The sequence below is a fragment of the Oncorhynchus mykiss genome, chromosome 18 (genome assembly GCF_013265735.2).
Source record: "Oncorhynchus mykiss isolate Arlee chromosome 18, USDA_OmykA_1.1, whole genome shotgun sequence".
Classification (NCBI taxonomy): Eukaryota; Metazoa; Chordata; class Actinopteri; order Salmoniformes; family Salmonidae; genus Oncorhynchus; species Oncorhynchus mykiss.
Window position 1 is genome coordinate 57,534,779 of NC_048582.1, and position 17,200 is coordinate 57,551,978.

Genomic DNA, 17,200 nt, shown 5'->3' on the forward strand with positions numbered 1-17,200 from the left:
TATGCACTCATGGTGAATTGCTGAACAGTAACATGCTTAACCATGAAGCTGCTAAAACTCTAGGTTTAAAATGGTAAATTTTGAACACACAGTATTTAGGAGTTGAGAAATAAAGTAGGATCGTCCTCTTATTAACAAAGGCCATTAAAACTGCTGTTTTAAGCATTATTGCAAGAATTGTTGTGCATTTGCTTGTCAGAGTGCAAGTGTCCCCTTTGGCACTCAACTTGAATGCGCCGCGAGAGGAATATTTTTCACATAGAACAAACAACAAGCCGACCTAGTAAATAGATAAACTATTGTTTCTATTCATTACTTGTTTGTGTGCAGAGGAAAAGTACATGTGTATCACATGTGTGCACCCTCTCCGGCCTCTAGGTCACCAGGCTGCTCGTTATGGCGCACACCTGTCACCATCGTTACGCGCACCTGCGCTTCATCAGACTCACCTGGACTCCATCACTTCCCTGATTACCTGCCCTATATATGTCACTCCCTTTAGTTCCTTCCCCAGGCATTATTGTTTCAGTTTCATGCCTGTTCGTTGTTCATGTTTCTTGTTTTGTATCATGTTCCTTTTATTTTATTAACCTCTAGTGACTCCCCATCCCGCATGAGGGAGCGTAATCATCGACTGACACTAATTAGCATAACGCAACGGACATAAATATTCCTAGAAAATATTCCTATTCATGAAAATCACAAGTGAAATATATTGAGACACAGCTTAGCCTTTTGTTAATCACCCTGTCATCTCAGATTTTCAAAATATGCTTTACAGCCAAAGCCAGACAAGCATTTGTGTAAGTTTATCGATAGCCTAGCATAGCATTTTGTCCAGCTAGCAGCAGGTAACTTGGTCACGGAAATCAGAAAAGCAATCAAATTAAATCGTTTACCTTTGATGAGCTTCGGATGTTTTCACTCACGAGACTCCCAGTTAGATAGCCAATGTTCCTTTTTTCCAAAAATATTATTTTTGTAGGCGAAATAGCTCCGTTTGTTTTTCACGTTTGGCTGAGAAATCGCCCGGAAATTGCAGTCACGAAAACGCTGAAAAATATTCAAAATTAGCTCCATAATATCGACAGAAACATGGCAAACGTTGTTTATAATCAATCCTCAAGGTGTTTTTCAACTATCTATTCGATAATATATCCACTGGGACAATTGGTTTTTCAGTAGGCCCATTCACTGCTCAATAGGGACGCATTGGAACGCAGCGCTTTCAAAACATGAGGCACTTCCGGATTGGATTTTTCTCAGGCTTTCGCCTGCAATATCAGTTCTGTTATACTCACAGACAATATTTTTACAGTTTTGGAAACTTTAGAGTGTTTTCTATCCTAAGCTGTCAATTATATGCATATTCTAGCATCTTGTCCTGACAAAATATCCTGTTTACTACGGGAACGTTATTTTTCCACAAATGAAAATACTGCCCCCTAGTCGCAAAAGGTTTTAACACTCCCTCCCTGAACTTGCTTCCCGACTGTCAGCGCACATTGTTACAATGTGGACTGTTCTAGCATCTTCAAAGAGCGTTTCCAATTTTTGGGCCGTGGCAGCAATGATTTTGCCGTGGCACAGAGCCACAGTTAAATTAGTGCAGCAGAAACACTGCCACAGTGTGCCACCACAGCAGCAAGATCGAACAGCCAACAAGTCGAGCAGTCATTTGAAAGAGTAAGAACATTTCAGTGAGAGAACTCAAAGGCGAAATCCATTTACGCCAAGATAATGGAATTCAATGCCCTTGACAATCAACTGTTCTCTGTTGTTGGTGATGTTGGCTTTCGCGACTGGTCGAGCAATGGTACGCACTACCAAGTGCGCTATTTTTCAGATGTTGAGTAAGTATTAGCTAGGTAGCCACTTGTTTGCCTATTGAAATTGAACTTCAGTTCATGAAAATAAATAGCCAGCTACTTAACCCTGTTGCCCAAAGCTAACGTTATATGCAGTCAGCTAGCTTCATCTGGCTAATGCGGCTCAACCGGACCGGGTTATGTGTTGTGAAGCTAGCCACAATAAGGATTAGGCACAATAGTTGAATTTGCGGTTTGCCTTCAAAATAAAAGTACCTTTTTGAAAGTGATGCAAAAGGTTACAATTGGTGGAATAATGCCATATGTAGACTAGATCATGTTAAACAGGGTTTGAATGTGAAGCAATGAAACGGGGTATCAGTCTACTCAGTGACACCCACAGAACACAACTGTGAAGAGTTTACGCAAATATTAGCCTTGTCGCGAGATTGTGACTGTGTGAAATCACCTCACCAGTCAGCCTATTGTGTGTATTGACATTCATATTGCACTATACAGCTTTACCTAAGGATTGGGGATCAAAAGTTCAAAAAGTGATATTACAGTTCATAGAAACATGTCAAACGATGTATAGAATCAATCTTTAGGATGTTTTTAACATAAATCTTCAATAATGTTCCAACCGGGGAATTTCTTTGTCTTTAGAATCGCAAAGGAACGCAGGTTGCTCTCACGTGTGCGCGCGTGATCAGCTCATGCCACTCTGCCAGACCCCTGACTCAATCAGCTCTTATTCCCCCCTCCTTCACAGTAGAAGCCTCAAACAACGTTCTAAAGACTGTTAACATCTAGTGGAAGCCTTAGGAAGTGCAATATGACCCCATAGACACTGTATATTCGATAGGCAATGAGTTGAAAAACTACAAACCTCAGATTTCCCACTTCCTAGTTGGATTTTTCTCAGGTTTTTCGCCTGCCATATGAGTTCTGTTATATTCACAGACATCATTCAAACAGTTTTAGAAACGTCTGAGTGTTTTCTATCCAATACTACTAATAATATGCATATATTAGCTTGTGGGCCTGAGTAGCAGGAGGTTTACTCTGGGCAAGCTTTTCATCCGAACATGAAAATGCTGCCCCCTATCCCAAACAGGTTAATCAAATAAAAACTGTCTTAAAAATTAGGGTTATTTTAGATGACACCTAGCTATATAGTTAGCTAGCTACTGAAACAGATTGTCATTTTGCTATGTTTTTGGGGAAGAACATTGTTTGCATCCATGAGCTAGTTAGCTTTTATTTTTGACCAGCACTGTAAGTGCGCGAGACAGCTTTAAAAATGTATGAATGCGTTAAATTATTATGTGACGTGCAGTCATATTCAGGTCCTGATTGGTCAACAAGCTTATTTGACACATCAAATAGTGTTATTTGTATCTTTTTTGACACGGTGTTCCATAGAAATCCTGGTTGAGAATGAAACGACTGAACAAATGAACAACGAAACAGCACAGCAAGTATGTGAAAGAAATTGGTTTTGATTATGTTTAACTGGTAATGGGGACAAATGTAAATGCCAACAAAATAGCTTGTTGGTCTGTGTGTGTGTAACCTTTATTTAACTAGGCAAATCAGTTAACCCACCTAGCCAAAAGCCAGTGAAAATGCAGAGCGCCAAATTCAAATAAATTACTATAAAAATCTAACTTTCATGAAATCACACATGTAAGATACCAAATTAAAGCTACACGTGTTGTGAATAAAGCCAACATGTCAGATTTCAAAAAGGCCTTTCGGTGAAAGCAAACGATGCTATTATCTGAGGGTAGCACCTCCGTAAACAAAGAGAGAAAACCTAGACCTAAAAAACAAAATCTGAATGGTTGGTCCTCTGGGTTTTGCCTGCTATATAAGTTCTGTTATACTCACAGACATGATTCAAACAGTTTTAGAAACGTCAGAGTGATTTCTATCCAAATCTACTAATAATATACATATCTTATCTCAAATAAATAAGGAAACATGTTCATTTTGGTTTAAATAATTCAAAAACAAAGTGTTGGTAAAGTAAAAGTTGCTCAGAACATATGAAAGCTGGAAGTTCCTTTTAACATGAGTCTTCAATATTCCCAGCTAAGAAGTTTTAGGTTGTAGTTATTATAGGACTATTTCTCTCTATACCATTTGCATTTCATATACCTTTGACTATTGGATGTCCTAATAGGTACTATAATATTGCGAGGCTAATCTCAGGAGTTGATAGGCTTGAAGTCATAAACAGCGCAATGCTTGAAGCACAGTGAAGAGCTGCTGGCAAATGCAGGAACGTTCTGTTTGAATGAAAACTTACGAGCCTGCTGCTGCCTACCACCGCTCAGTTAGACAGCTCTATCAAATCATAGATTTAATTGTAATATAATAACACACAGAAATACGAGCCTTAGGTCATTAATATGGTTAAATCCGGAAACTATAATTTCGAAAACAAAACGTTTATTCTTTCAGTGAAATACAGAACTGTTCCTTATTTTATCTAATGGGTGGCACCCCTAAGTCTATATATTGCTGTTACATTGAACAACCTTCAATGTTATGTCATAATCATGTACAATTATGGCAAATTAATGACAGTCTTTGTTAGGAAGAAATGGTCTTCACACAGTTCGCAACGAGCCTGTTGGCCCAAACTGCTGCATATACCCTGACTCTGCTTGCACAGAACGCAAGAGAAGTGACACAATCTCCCTAGTTAAAAGAAATCCATGTTAGCAGGCAATATTAACTAAATACGCAGGTTTAAAAATATATACTTGTGTATTGATTTTAAGAAAGGCATTGAAGTTTATGGTTAGGTACACAGTGCCTTTTTCAAATGCGCTTGTTAAATCACCTGTTTGGCGAAGTAGGCTGTGATTCAATGATAAATTAACAGGCACCTCATTGATTATATGCAACGCAGGACAAGCTAGATAAACTAGTAATATCATCAACCATGTGTAGTTAACTAGTGATTATGTTAAGATTGATTATTTTTTATAAGATAAGTTTAATGCTAGCTAGCAACTTACCTTGGCTCCTTGCTGCACTCGCATAACAGGTAGTCAGCCTGCCACTCACGGATTGCAATGGAATCGGCCATAATCAGTGTCCCAAAATTACCGATCGTTATGAAAACTCAGCGATTCCGATTAATCGGTCGACCTCTAGTAGTGACGCCTCTTGCACTGAGATGCAGTGCCTTAGACTGCTGCGTCAATGTGAGTGTGTTAACTATTTAACTGTACTAGAATGCTTAAAAGGGCACTAAAATGTAAAATATCGGTTATCGGTATCAGGTTTTTTTGGCAAGGAAAATATCGGCTATCGGTATCAGCCAAAAATGGCATATCATCACTAATTATAAAGTAACAACACTAATAATCAAATCAAATCCAAGTTTATTTGTCACGTACGCCGAATACAATAGGTGTAGACCTTACAGTGAAATGCTTACTTATAGACTCTAAACAATGGTGTGGGGGAAAAAAGGTGTGTGTGTGTGTGTGTGTGTGTGTGTGTGTGTTTGTGTGTGTAGGTAAGTAAAGAAATAAACCAACAGTAAAAAGACATAGCAAGGCTATATAGTAGCAAGGCTATATACAGACACCTGTTAGTCAGGCTTATTGAGGTAGTATGTACATGCAGGTATCGTTAAAGTGACTATGTATATATGATGAACAGAGAGTAGCAGAAGCGTAAAAAGAGGGGTTGGTAGGTGGTGGGACAATGCAGATAGCCCGGTTACCAATGTGCGGGAGCACTGGTTGGTCAGGCCAATTTAGGTAGTATGTACATGAGTGTATAGTTAAAGTGACTATGCATATAAGATAAACAGAGAGTAGCAGCAGCGTAAAAAGAGGGGTTGGGGGGGCACACAATGCAAATAGTCCGTGTAGCCATTTGATTACCTGTTCAGGAGTCTTATGGCTTGGGGGTAAAAACTGTTGAGAAGCCTTTTTGTCCTAGACTTGGCACTCCGGTACCGCTTGCCATGCGGTAGTAGAGAGAACATTCTATGACTGGGGTGGCTGGAGTCTTTGACCATTTTTAGGGCTTTCCTCTGACACCGTCTGGTGTAGAGGTCCTGGATGGCAGGCAGCTTTGCCCCAGTGATGGTACTGGGCTGTACGCACTACCCTCTGAAGTGCCTTGCGGTCGGAGGCCGAGCAATTGCCGTACCAGGCAGTGATGCAACTGGTCAGGATGCTCTCGATGTTGCAGCTGTAGAACCTTTTGAGGATCTCCAGACCCATGACAAATCTTTTTAGTTTCCTGATGGGGAATAGGCTTTGTCGTGCCCTCTTCACAACTGTCTTGGTGTGTTTGGACCAATCTAGTTTGTTGTTGATGTGGACACCAAGGAATTTGAAGCTCTCAACCTGCTCCACTACAGCCCCGTCGATGAGAATGGGGACGTGCTCAGTGCTCCTTTTCATGTAGTCCACAATCATCTCCTTAGTCTTGTTTACAATGAGGGATAGGTTGTTATTCTGGCACCACCCGGCCAGGTCTCTGACCTCCTCCCTATAGGCTGTCTCGTCGTTGTCGGTGATCAGGCCTACCATTGTTGTGTCGTCAGCAAACTTAATGATGGTGTTGGAGTCGTGCCTGGCCATGCAGTCGTGGGTGAACAGGGAGTACAGGAGGGGACTGAGCACGCACCCCTGGGGAGCTCCAGTGTTGAGGATCAGCGTGGCAGATGTGTTGCTACCTACCCTCACCACCTGGGGGTGGCCTGTCAGGAAGTCCAGGATCCAGTTGCAGAGGGAGGTGTTTAGTCCCAGGTTCCTTAGCTTAGTGATGCGCTTTAAGGGTACTATGGTGTTGAACGCTGAGCTGTAGTCAATGAATAGCATTCTCACATAGGTGTTCCTTTTGTCCAGGTGGGAAAGGGCAGTGTGGAGTGCAATATAGATTGCATCATCTGTGGATCTGTTTGGGCGGTATGCAAATTGGAGTGGGTCTAGGTTTACTGGGATAATGGTGTTGATGTGAGCCATTACCAGCCTTTCAAAGCACTTCATGGCTACGGACGTGAGTGCTAAAGGTCTGTAGTCATTTAGGCAGGATGCCTTTGTGTTCTTGGGCACAGGGACAATGGTGGTCTGCTTGAAGCATGTTGGTATTACAGACACAATCAGGGACACGTTGAAAATGTCAGTGAAGACACCTGCCAGTTGGTCAGCACATGCCCGGAGCACACGTCCTGATAATCCGTCTGGCCCCGCAGCCTTGTGTATGTTGACCTGTTTAAAGGTCTTACTCACGTCGGCTACGGAGAGCGTGATCATACAGTCGTACGGAACAGCTGATGCTCTCATGCATCCCTCAGTGTTGCTTGCCTAGAAGCAAGCATAGAAGTGATTTAGCTCGTCTGGTAGGCTCGTGTTACTGGGCAGCTCGCGGCTGTGCTTCCCTTTGTAGTCTAATAGTTTGCAAGCCCTGCCACATCTGACGAGCGTCGGAGCCGGTGTAGTATGATTCAATCTTTGATCCAAGCTTTGCCTGTTTGATTTCTCGTCGCAGGGCATAGCGGGATTTCTTGTAAGCTTCCGTGTTAGAGTCCCGCACCTTGAAAGCGGCAGCTCTATCGTTTAGCTCAGTGCGAATTTTGCCTGTAATCCATGGCTTCTGGTTGAGGTATGTACGTACAGTCACTGTGGGGACGATGTCCTCGATGCACTTATTGATAAAGCCAGTGACTGATGTGGTGTATTCCTCAATGTCATCGGAACAATCCCGGAACATGTTCCAGTCTGTGATAGCAAAACAGTCCTGTAGTTTAGCATCTGCTTCATCTGACCATTTTTTTATAGACCGAGTCACTGGTGCTTCCTGCTTTAATTTTATCTTGAAAGCAGGAATCAGGAGGATAGAGTTGTGGTCGGATTTACCAGATGGAGGGCGAGGGATAGCTTTGTACGCGTCTCTGTGTGTGGAGTACAGGTGATCTAGAATTGTTTTCCCTCTGGTTGCACATTTAACATGTTGATAGAAATTTGGTAGAACTGATTTAAGTTTCCCTGCATTAAAGTCTCCGGCCACTAGGAGTGCCGCCTCTGGGTGACTGGTTTCCTGTTTGCTTATTTCCTTATACAGCTGACTGAGTGCGGTCTTAGCCCCACAGGTTAAGCCCCACCTTCTTCAACATATATATCAACGAATTGGCAAGGGCACTAGAACAGTCTGCAGCACCCGGCCTCACCCTATGAAAATCTAAAGTCAAATGTCTACTGTTTGCTGATGATCTGGTGCTTCTGTCACCAACCAAGGAGGGTCTACAGCAGCACACAGATTCTGTCAGACCTGGGCCCTGACAGTAAATCTCAGTAACACAAAAATAATGGTGTTACAAAAAAGGTCCAGTTGCCAGGACCACAAATACAAATTCCATCTAGACACCGTTGCCCTACTAGAACACACAAAATACTATACATTCCTCGGCCTAAACATCAGCGCCACAGGTAAATTCCACAAGGCTGTGAACCATCTGAGAGGCAAGAAGGGCCTTCTATTCCATCAAAAGGAACATAAAATTCGAGAGACCAATTAGGATCTGGCAAAAAATACTTGAATCAGTTATAGAACCCATTGGCCTTTATGGTTGTGAGGTCTGGGTTCCGTTCACCAACCAAGAATTCACAAAATGGGAAACATCACGAAATCACAAAACACGAAATTGAGAATTCTGAATTCTGCCAAAAAATAATTCAGTGTACAACGTAAAACATCAAATAATGCATGCAGAGCAGAATTAAGCCGATACCCCTATTATCAAAATCCAGAAAAGATACGTTCAATTCTACAACCACCTAAAAGGAAGCGATTCCCAAACCTTCCATATCAAAGCCATCACCTACAGAGAGATGAACCTGGAGAAGAGACCCCTAAGAAAGCTGGTCCTGGGGCTCTGTTCACAAACATAAACAGACACCACAGAGCCCCAGGACAGCAACACAATTAGACCCAACTAAATCATGAGAAAACAAAAAGATAATTACTTGACACATTGGAAAGAATTTACAAAACAACTGAGCAAACTAGAATACTATTTGGCCCTGAACAGAGAGCACACAGTGGCAGAATACCTGACCACTGTGACTGACCTAAAGTTAAGGAAATCTTTGACTATGTACAGACTCGGTGAGCATAGCCTTGCTATTGAGAAAGGCTGTCGAAGGCAGACCTGGCTCTCAAGAGAAGACAGGCTTTGTGCACACTGCCCACAAAATAAGGTGGAAACTGAGCTGCAATTCCTAACCTCCTGCCCAATGTATGACCATATCAGAAACACATATTTCCCTCAGATTACACAGACCCACAAATCATTTGAAAACAAATCCAATTTTTTTAAAATTGGGTGAAATACCAGTGTGCCATCACAGCAGCAAGATGTGTGACCTGTTGCCACAAGAAAAGGGCAACCAGTGAAGAACAAACACCATTGTAAATATAACCCATATTTATGTCTATTTATTTTCCATTTTGTACCTTTCTATTTTTTTGCACATCATTACAACACTGTATATAGACATAATATGACATTTGAAATGTCTTTATTCTTTTGGAACTTATGTGAGTGAAATGTATACTGTTAATTATTTATTTCACTTTTGTTTATTTTCTATTTCACTTGCTTTGGCAATGTAAACATATGCTTTCCATGCCGATAAAGCCGCTTTGTGAGTGGACCAATTCAGTTTGTCTGTGATGTGTATGCCGAGGAACTTAAAACTTGCTACCCTCTCCACTACTGTTCCATCGATGTGGATAGGGGGGTGTTCCCTCGGCTGTTTCCTGAAGTCCATCTCCTTTGTTTTGTTGACGTTGAGTGTGAGGTTATTTTCCTGACACCACACTCCGAGGGCCCTCACCTCCTCCCTGTAGGCCGTCTCGTCGTTGTTGGTAATCAAGCCTACCACTGTTGTGTCGTCCGCAAACTTGATGATTGAGTTGGAGGCGTGCGTGGCCACGCAGTCGTGGGTGAACAGGGAGTACAGGAGAGGGCTCAGAACGCACCCTTGTGGGGCCCCAGTGTTGAGGATCAGCGGGGAGGAGATGTTGTTGCCTACCCTCACCACCTGGGGGCGGCCCGTCAGGAAGTCCAGTACCCAGTTGCACAGGGCGGGGTCGAGACCCAGGGTCTCGAGCTTGATGACGAGCTTGGAGGGTACTATGGTGTTGAATGCCGAGCTATAGTCGATGAACAGCATTCTCACATAGGTATTCCTCTTGTCCAGATGGGTTAGGGCAGTGTGCAGTGTGGTTGAGATTGCATCTTCTGTGGACCTATTTGGGCGGTAAGCAAATTGGAGTGGGTCTAGGGTGTCAGGTAGGGTGGAGGTGATATGGTCCTTGACTAGTCTCTCAAAGCACTTCATGATGACGGAAGTGAGTGCTACGGGGCGGTAGTCGTTTAGCTCAGTTACCTTAGCTTTCTTGGGAACAGGAACAATGGTGGCCCTCTTGAAGCATGTGGGAACAGCAGACTGGTATAGGGATTGATTGAATATGTCCGTAAACACACCGGCCAGCTGGTCTGCGCATGCTCTGAGGGCGTTAACACGTTTAAATATCTTACTCACCTCGGCTGCAGTGAAGGAGAGACAGCATGTTTTCGTTGCAGGCCGTGTCAGTGGCACTGTATTGTCCTCAAAGCGGGCAAAAAAGTTATTTAGTCTGCCTGGGAGCAGGACATCCTGGTCCATGACTGGGCTGGATTTCTTCCTGTAGTCCGTGATTGACTGTAGACCCTGCCACATGCCTTTTGTGTCTGAGCCGTTGAATTGCGATTCTACTTTGTCTCTGTACTGACGCTTAGCTTGTTTGATAGCCTTGCGGAGGGAATAGCTGCACTGTTTGTATTCGGTCATGTTACCAGACACCTTGCCCTGATTAAAAGCAGTGGTTTGCGCTTTCAGTTTCACACGAATGCTGCCATCAATCCACGGTTTCTGGTTAGGGAATGTTTTAATCGTTGCAATGGGAACGACATCTTCAACGCACGTTCTAATGAACTCGCACACCGAATCAGCGTATTTGTCAATGTTGTTGTCTGACGCAATACGAAACATGTCCCAGTCCACGTGATGGAAGCAGTCTTGGAGTGTGGAGTCAGCTTGGTCGGACCAGCGTTGGACAGACCTCAGAGTGGGAGCCTCTTGTTTTAGTTTCTGTCTGTAGGCAGGGATCAACAAAATGGAGTCGTGGTCAGCTTTTCCGAAAGGGGGGCGGGGCAGGGCCTTATATGCGTCGCGGAAGTTAGAGTAACAATGATCCAAGGTCTTTCCACCCCTGGTTGCGCAATCGATATGCTGATAAAATATAGGGAGTCTTGTTTTCAGATTAGCCTTGTTAAAATCCCCAGCTACAATGAATGCAGCCTCCGGATAAATGGTTTCCAGTTTGCAAAGAGTCAAATAAAGTTCATTCAGAGCCATCGATGTGTCTGCTTGGGGGGGGATATATACGGCTGTGATTATAATCGAAGAGAATTCTCTTGGTAGATAATGCGGTCTACATTTGATTGTGAGGAATTCTAAATCAGGTGAACAGAAGGATTTGAGTTCCTGTATGTTTCTTTCATCACACCATGTCACGTTAGCCATAAGGCATACGCCCCCGCCCCTCTTCTTACCAGAAAGATGTTTGTTTCTGTCTGCGCGATGCGTGGAGAAACCCGTTGGCTGCACCGCCTCGGATAGCGTCTCTCCAGTGAGCCACGTTTCCGTGAAGCAAAGAACGTTACAGTCTCTGATGTCCCTCTGGAATGCTACCCTTGCTCGGATTTCATCAACCTTGTTGTCAAGAGACTGGACATTGGCAAGAAGAATGCTAGGGAGTGGTGCACGGTGTGCCCGTCTCCGGAGTCTGACCAGAAGACCGCCTCGTTTCCCTCTTTTTCTGAGTCGTTTTTTTGGGTCGCTGCATGGGATCCGCTGCGTTGTCCTGTTTGTAAGGCAGAACACAGGATCCGCGTCGCGAAAAACATATTCTTGGTCGTACTGATGGTGAGTTGACGCTGATCTTATATTCAGTAGTTCTTCTCGACTGTATGTAATGAAACCTAAGATTACCTGGGGTACTAATGTAAGAAATAACACGTAAAAAAACAAAAAACTGCATAGTTTCCTAGGAACGCGAAGCGAGGCGGCCATCTCTGTCGGCGCCGGATATCATGAAGCAATGCAGATCACAATCAGGCACTGGCATGCTGATTGGGATTTAAATATATCCCCTGGAAGAATGTTAATGGCAGCAAAGCCACTTTGGAAATTCTTCCTCATCAAATCATCTGTACCACTGGGCTCCTCCAGGGTCTGTTTTTCTACAGCCGAGGTAAAGGAGAGGAAGAGGGAGAGGAGGAAGAGGAAACAGGGAGAGAAAGGACACTTAACGAAGTGGAGAAAAGAGAGAGGAAGGGAATGTGAGAGAGAGGACACAAATAAATGGAGAGGAGAGAGAGGAAACTTAAAACCTGGACAGGAGAGAGAAGAAGGAGAGAGAGGAAACTTAAAGAAGTGGACAGGAGAGAGAAGAAGGAGATAGGAAACTTAAAGAACTGGACAGGAGAGAGAAGAAGGAGAGAGGACACTTAAAGAAGTGGCTAGGAGAGAGAAGGAGGAGAGAGAGGACACTTAAAGAACTGGACAGGAGAGAGAAGAAGGAGAGAGGAAACTTAAAGAACTGGACAGGAGAGAGAAGAAGGAGAGAGGAAACTTAAAGAACTGGACAGGAGAGAGAAGAAGGAGAGAGGAAACTTAAAGAACTGGACAGGAGAGAGAAGAAGGAGAGAGGACACTTAAAGAAGTGGCTAGGAGAGAGAAGGAGGAGAGAGAGGACACTTAACGAAGTGGACAGGAGGGAGGAGGAGAGAGGGGACACTTGAAGAAGTGGAGAGGAGAGAGAGAAGAAGAGGAGATGACAAAGAAGTGGAAGGGAAAGAGAAAGAATGAGAAGAGGAAGAGTAGACAAAGAAGTGGAGAGGTGAGAGAGATGGCAAAAGTTTTTAGAGGAGAGGAGATGAAAGGGCACAGAGTAAGATCTTAGAGGAGGAGACGAGATGAGGAGGTGACACTAAGGTCTTAAGAGAGGAGAGGAGTGAACTAGTTAAGATGATAGGAGAGGAGTGAACTAGTTAAGAGGATAGGAGAGGAAAGGAGTGTACTAGTTGAGAGGATAAAAGAGCAGAGGAAAGGAGTGAACTGGTTGAGAGGATAGAAGAGGAGAGGAAAGGAGTGAACTGGTTGAGAGGATAGAAGAGCAGAGGAAAGGAGTGAACTGGTTAAGAGGATAGAAGAGGAGAGGAAAGGAGTGAACTGGTTGAGAGAATAGGAGAGGAGAGGAAAGGAGTGAACTGGTTAAGAGGATAGAAGAGCAGAGGAAAGGAGTGAACTGGTTGGGAGGATAGAAGAGCAGAGGAAAGGAGTGAACTGGTTGAGAGGATAGAAGAGGAGAGGAAAGGAGTGAACTGGTTGGGAGGATAGAAGAGGAGAGGAAAGGAGTGAACTGGTTGAGAGGATAGAAGAGGAGAGGAAAGGAGTGAACTGGTTGAGAGGATAGAAGAGCAGAGGAAAGGAGTGAACTGGTTGGGAGGATAGAAGAGCAGAGGAAAGGAGTGAACTGGTTGAGAGGATAGAAGAGGAGAGGAAAGGAGTGAACTGGTTAAGAGGATAGAAGAGGAGAGGAAAGGAGTGAACTGGTTGAGAGGATAGAAGAGGAGAGGAAAGGAGTGAACTGGTTGAGAGGATAGAAGAGCAGAGGAAAGGAGTGAACTGGTTGGGAGGATAGAAGAGGAGAGGAAAGGAGTGAACTGGTTGAGAGGATAGAAGAGGAGAGGAAAGGAGTGAACTGGTTGAGAGGATAGAAGAGGAGAGGAAAGGAGTGAATTGGTTGGGAGGATAGAAGAGGAGAGGAAAGGAGTGAACTGGTTGGGAGGATAGAAGAGCAGAGGAAAGGAGTGAACTGGTTGGGAGGATAGAAGAGCAGAGGAAAGGAGTGAACTGGTTGAGAGGATAGAAGAGGAGAGGAAAGGAGTGAACTGGTTGAGAGGATAGAAGAGGAGAGGAAAGGAGTGAACTGGTTGAGAGGATAGAAGAGGAGAGGAAAGGAGTGAACTGGTTGAGAGGATAGAAGAGGAGAGGAAAGGAGTGAACTGGTTGAGAGGATAGAAGAGCAGAGGAAAGGAGTGAACTGGTTGGGAGGATAGAAGAGGAGAGGAAAGGAGTGAACTGGTTGAGAGGATAGAAGAGGAGAGGAAAGGAGTGAACTGGTTGAGAGGATAGAAGAGGAGAGGAAAGGAGTGAATTGGTTGGGAGGATAGAAGAGGAGAGGAAAGGAGTGAACTGGTTGGGAGGATAGAAGAGGAGAGGAAAGGAGTGAACTGGTTGAGAGGATAGAAGAGGAGAGGAAAGGAGTGAACTGGTTGAGAGGATAGAAGAGCAGAGGAAAGGAGTGAACTGGTTGGGAGGATAGAAGAGGAGAGGAAAGGAGTGAACTGGTTGAGAGGATAGAAGAGGAGAGGAAAGGAGTGAACTGGTTGAGAGGATAGAAGAGGAGAGGAAAGGAGTGAATTGGTTGGGAGGATAGAAGAGGAGAGGAAAGGAGTGAACTGGTTGAGAGGATAGAAGAGCAGAGGAAAGGAGTGAACTGGTTGGGAGGATAGGAGAGGAGAGGAAAGGAGTGAACTGGTTGAGAGGATAGAAAAGGAGAGGAGTGAACTTGTTGAGAGGATAGAAGAGGAGAGGAAAGGAGTGAACTGGTTGGGAGGATAGAAGAGGAGAGGAAAGGAGTGAACTGGTTGGGAGCATAGGAGAGGAGAGGAAAGGAGTGAACTGGTTGGGAGGATAGAAGAGGAGAGGAAAGGAGTGAACTGGTTGAGAGGAGAGGAAAGGAGTGAACTGGTTGGGAGGATAGAAGAGGAGAGGAAAGGAGTGAACTGGTTGGGAGGATAGAAGAGGAGAGGAGGGAACTGGTTGAGAGGATAGAAGAGGAGAGGAAAGGAGTGAACTGGTTGGGAGGATAGAAGAGGAGAGGAAAGGAGTGAACTGGTTGGGAGGATAGAAGAGGAGAGGAAAGGAGTGAACTGGTTGGGAGGATAGAAGAGGAGAGGAAAGGAGTGAACTGGTTGGGAGGATAGAAGAGGAGAGGAAAGGAGTGAACTGGTTGAGAGGAGAGGAAAGGAGTGAACTGGTTGGGAGGATAGAAGAGGAGAGGAAAGGAGTGAACTGGTTGGGAGGATAGAAGAGGAGAGGAAAGGAGTGAACTGGTTGGGAGGATAGAAGAGGAGAGGAAAGGAGTAAACTGGTTGAGAGGATAGAAGAGGAGAGGAAAGGAGTGAACTGGTTGAGAGGAGAGGAAAGGAGTGAACTGGTTGAGAGGATAGAAGAGCAGAGGAAAGGAGTGAACTGGTTGGGAGGATAGAAGAGCAGAGGAAAGGAGTGAACTGGTTGGGAGGATAGAAGAGGAGAGGAAAGGAGTGAACTGGTTGAGAGGATAGGAGAGGAGAGGAGTGAACTTGTTGAGAAGATAGAAGAGCAGAGGAAAGGAGTGAACTGGTTGAGAGGAGAGGAAAGGAGTGAACTGGTTGAGAGGATAGGAGAGGAGAGGAAAGGAGTGAACTGGTTGAGAGGATAGGAGAGGAGTGAACTGGTTGAGAGGATAGAAGAGCAGAGGAAAGGAGTGAACTGGTTGAGAGGAAAGGAGAGGAGAGGAGTGAACTGGTTGAGAGGATAGGCGAGGAGAGGAAAGGAGTGAACTGGTTGAGAGAATAGGAGAGGAGAGGAAAGGAGTGAACTGGTTGAGAGGATAGGCGAGGAGAGGAAAGGAGTGAACTGGTTGAGAGAATAGGAGAGGAAAGGAGTGAACTGGTTGAGAGGATAGAAGAGCAGAGGAAAGGAGTGAACTGGTTGAGAGGATAGGAGAGGAGAGGAAAGGAGTGAACTGGTTGAGAGGATAGAAGAGGAGAGGAAAGGAGTGAACTGGTTGAGAGGATAGAAGAGGAGAGGAAAGGAGTGAATTGGTTGGGAGGATAGAAGAGGAGAGGAAAGGAGTGAACTGGTTGGGAGGATAGAAGAGGAGAGGAAAGGAGTGAACTGGTTGAGAGGATAGAAGAGGAGAGGAAAGGAGTGAACTGGTTGAGAGGATAGAAGAGCAGAGGAAAGGAGTGAACTGGTTGGGAGGATAGAAGAGGAGAGGAAAGGAGTGAACTGGTTGAGAGGATAGAAGAGGAGAGGAAAGGAGTGAACTGGTTGAGAGGATAGAAGAGGAGAGGAAAGGAGTGAATTGGTTGGGAGGATAGAAGAGGAGAGGAAAGGAGTGAACTGGTTGAGAGGATAGAAGAGCAGAGGAAAGGAGTGAACTGGTTGGGAGGATAGGAGAGGAGAGGAAAGGAGTGAACTGGTTGAGAGGATAGAAAAGGAGAGGAGTGAACTTGTTGAGAGGATAGAAGAGGAGAGGAAAGGAGTGAACTGGTTGGGAGGATAGAAGAGGAGAGGAAAGGAGTGAACTGGTTGGGAGCATAGGAGAGGAGAGGAAAGGAGTGAACTGGTTGGGAGGATAGAAGAGGAGAGGAAAGGAGTGAACTGGTTGAGAGGAGAGGAAAGGAGTGAACTGGTTGGGAGGATAGAAGAGGAGAGGAAAGGAGTGAACTGGTTGGGAGGATAGAAGAGGAGAGGAGTGAACTGGTTGAGAGGATAGAAGAGGAGAGGAAAGGAGTGAACTGGTTGGGAGGATAGAAGAGGAGAGGAAAGGAGTGAACTGGTTGGGAGGATAGAAGAGGAGAGGAAAGGAGTGAACTGGTTGGGAGGATAGAAGAGGAGAGGAAAGGAGTGAACTGGTTGGGAGGATAGAAGAGGAGAGGAAAGGAGTGAACTGGTTGAGAGGAGAGGAAAGGAGTGAACTGGTTGGGAGGATAGAAGAGGAGAGGAAAGGAGTGAACTGGTTGGGAGGATAGAAGAGGAGAGGAAAGGAGTGAACTGGTTGGGAGGATAGAAGAGGAGAGGAAAGGAGTAAACTGGTTGAGAGGATAGAAGAGGAGAGGAAAGGAGTGAACTGGTTGAGAGGAGAGGAAAGGAGTGAACTGGTTGAGAGGATAGAAGAGCAGAGGAAAGGAGTGAACTGGTTGGGAGGATAGAAGAGCAGAGGAAAGGAGTGAACTGGTTGGGAGGATAGAAGAGGAGAGGAAAGGAGTGAACTGGTTGAGAGGATAGGAGAGGAGAGGAGTGAACTTGTTGAGAAGATAGAAGAGCAGAGGAAAGGAGTGAACTGGTTGAGAGGAGAGGAAAGGAGTGAACTGGTTGAGAGGATAGGAGAGGAGAGGAAAGGAGTGAACTGGTTGAGAGGATAGGAGAGGAGTGAACTGGTTGAGAGGATAGAAGAGCAGAGGAAAG

The 17,200-nt window shown here is 44.7% G+C and overlaps 1 protein-coding gene across 6 annotated transcripts in view; it reads right to left on the reverse strand.

Moving 5' to 3' along the window:
* The window catches only part of LOC110496865 (MAGUK p55 subfamily member 6), a 71,167-nt gene that overhangs the window by 38,140 nt on the left and 15,827 nt on the right, over positions 1-17,200 (reverse strand). The window lies entirely within an intron of this gene.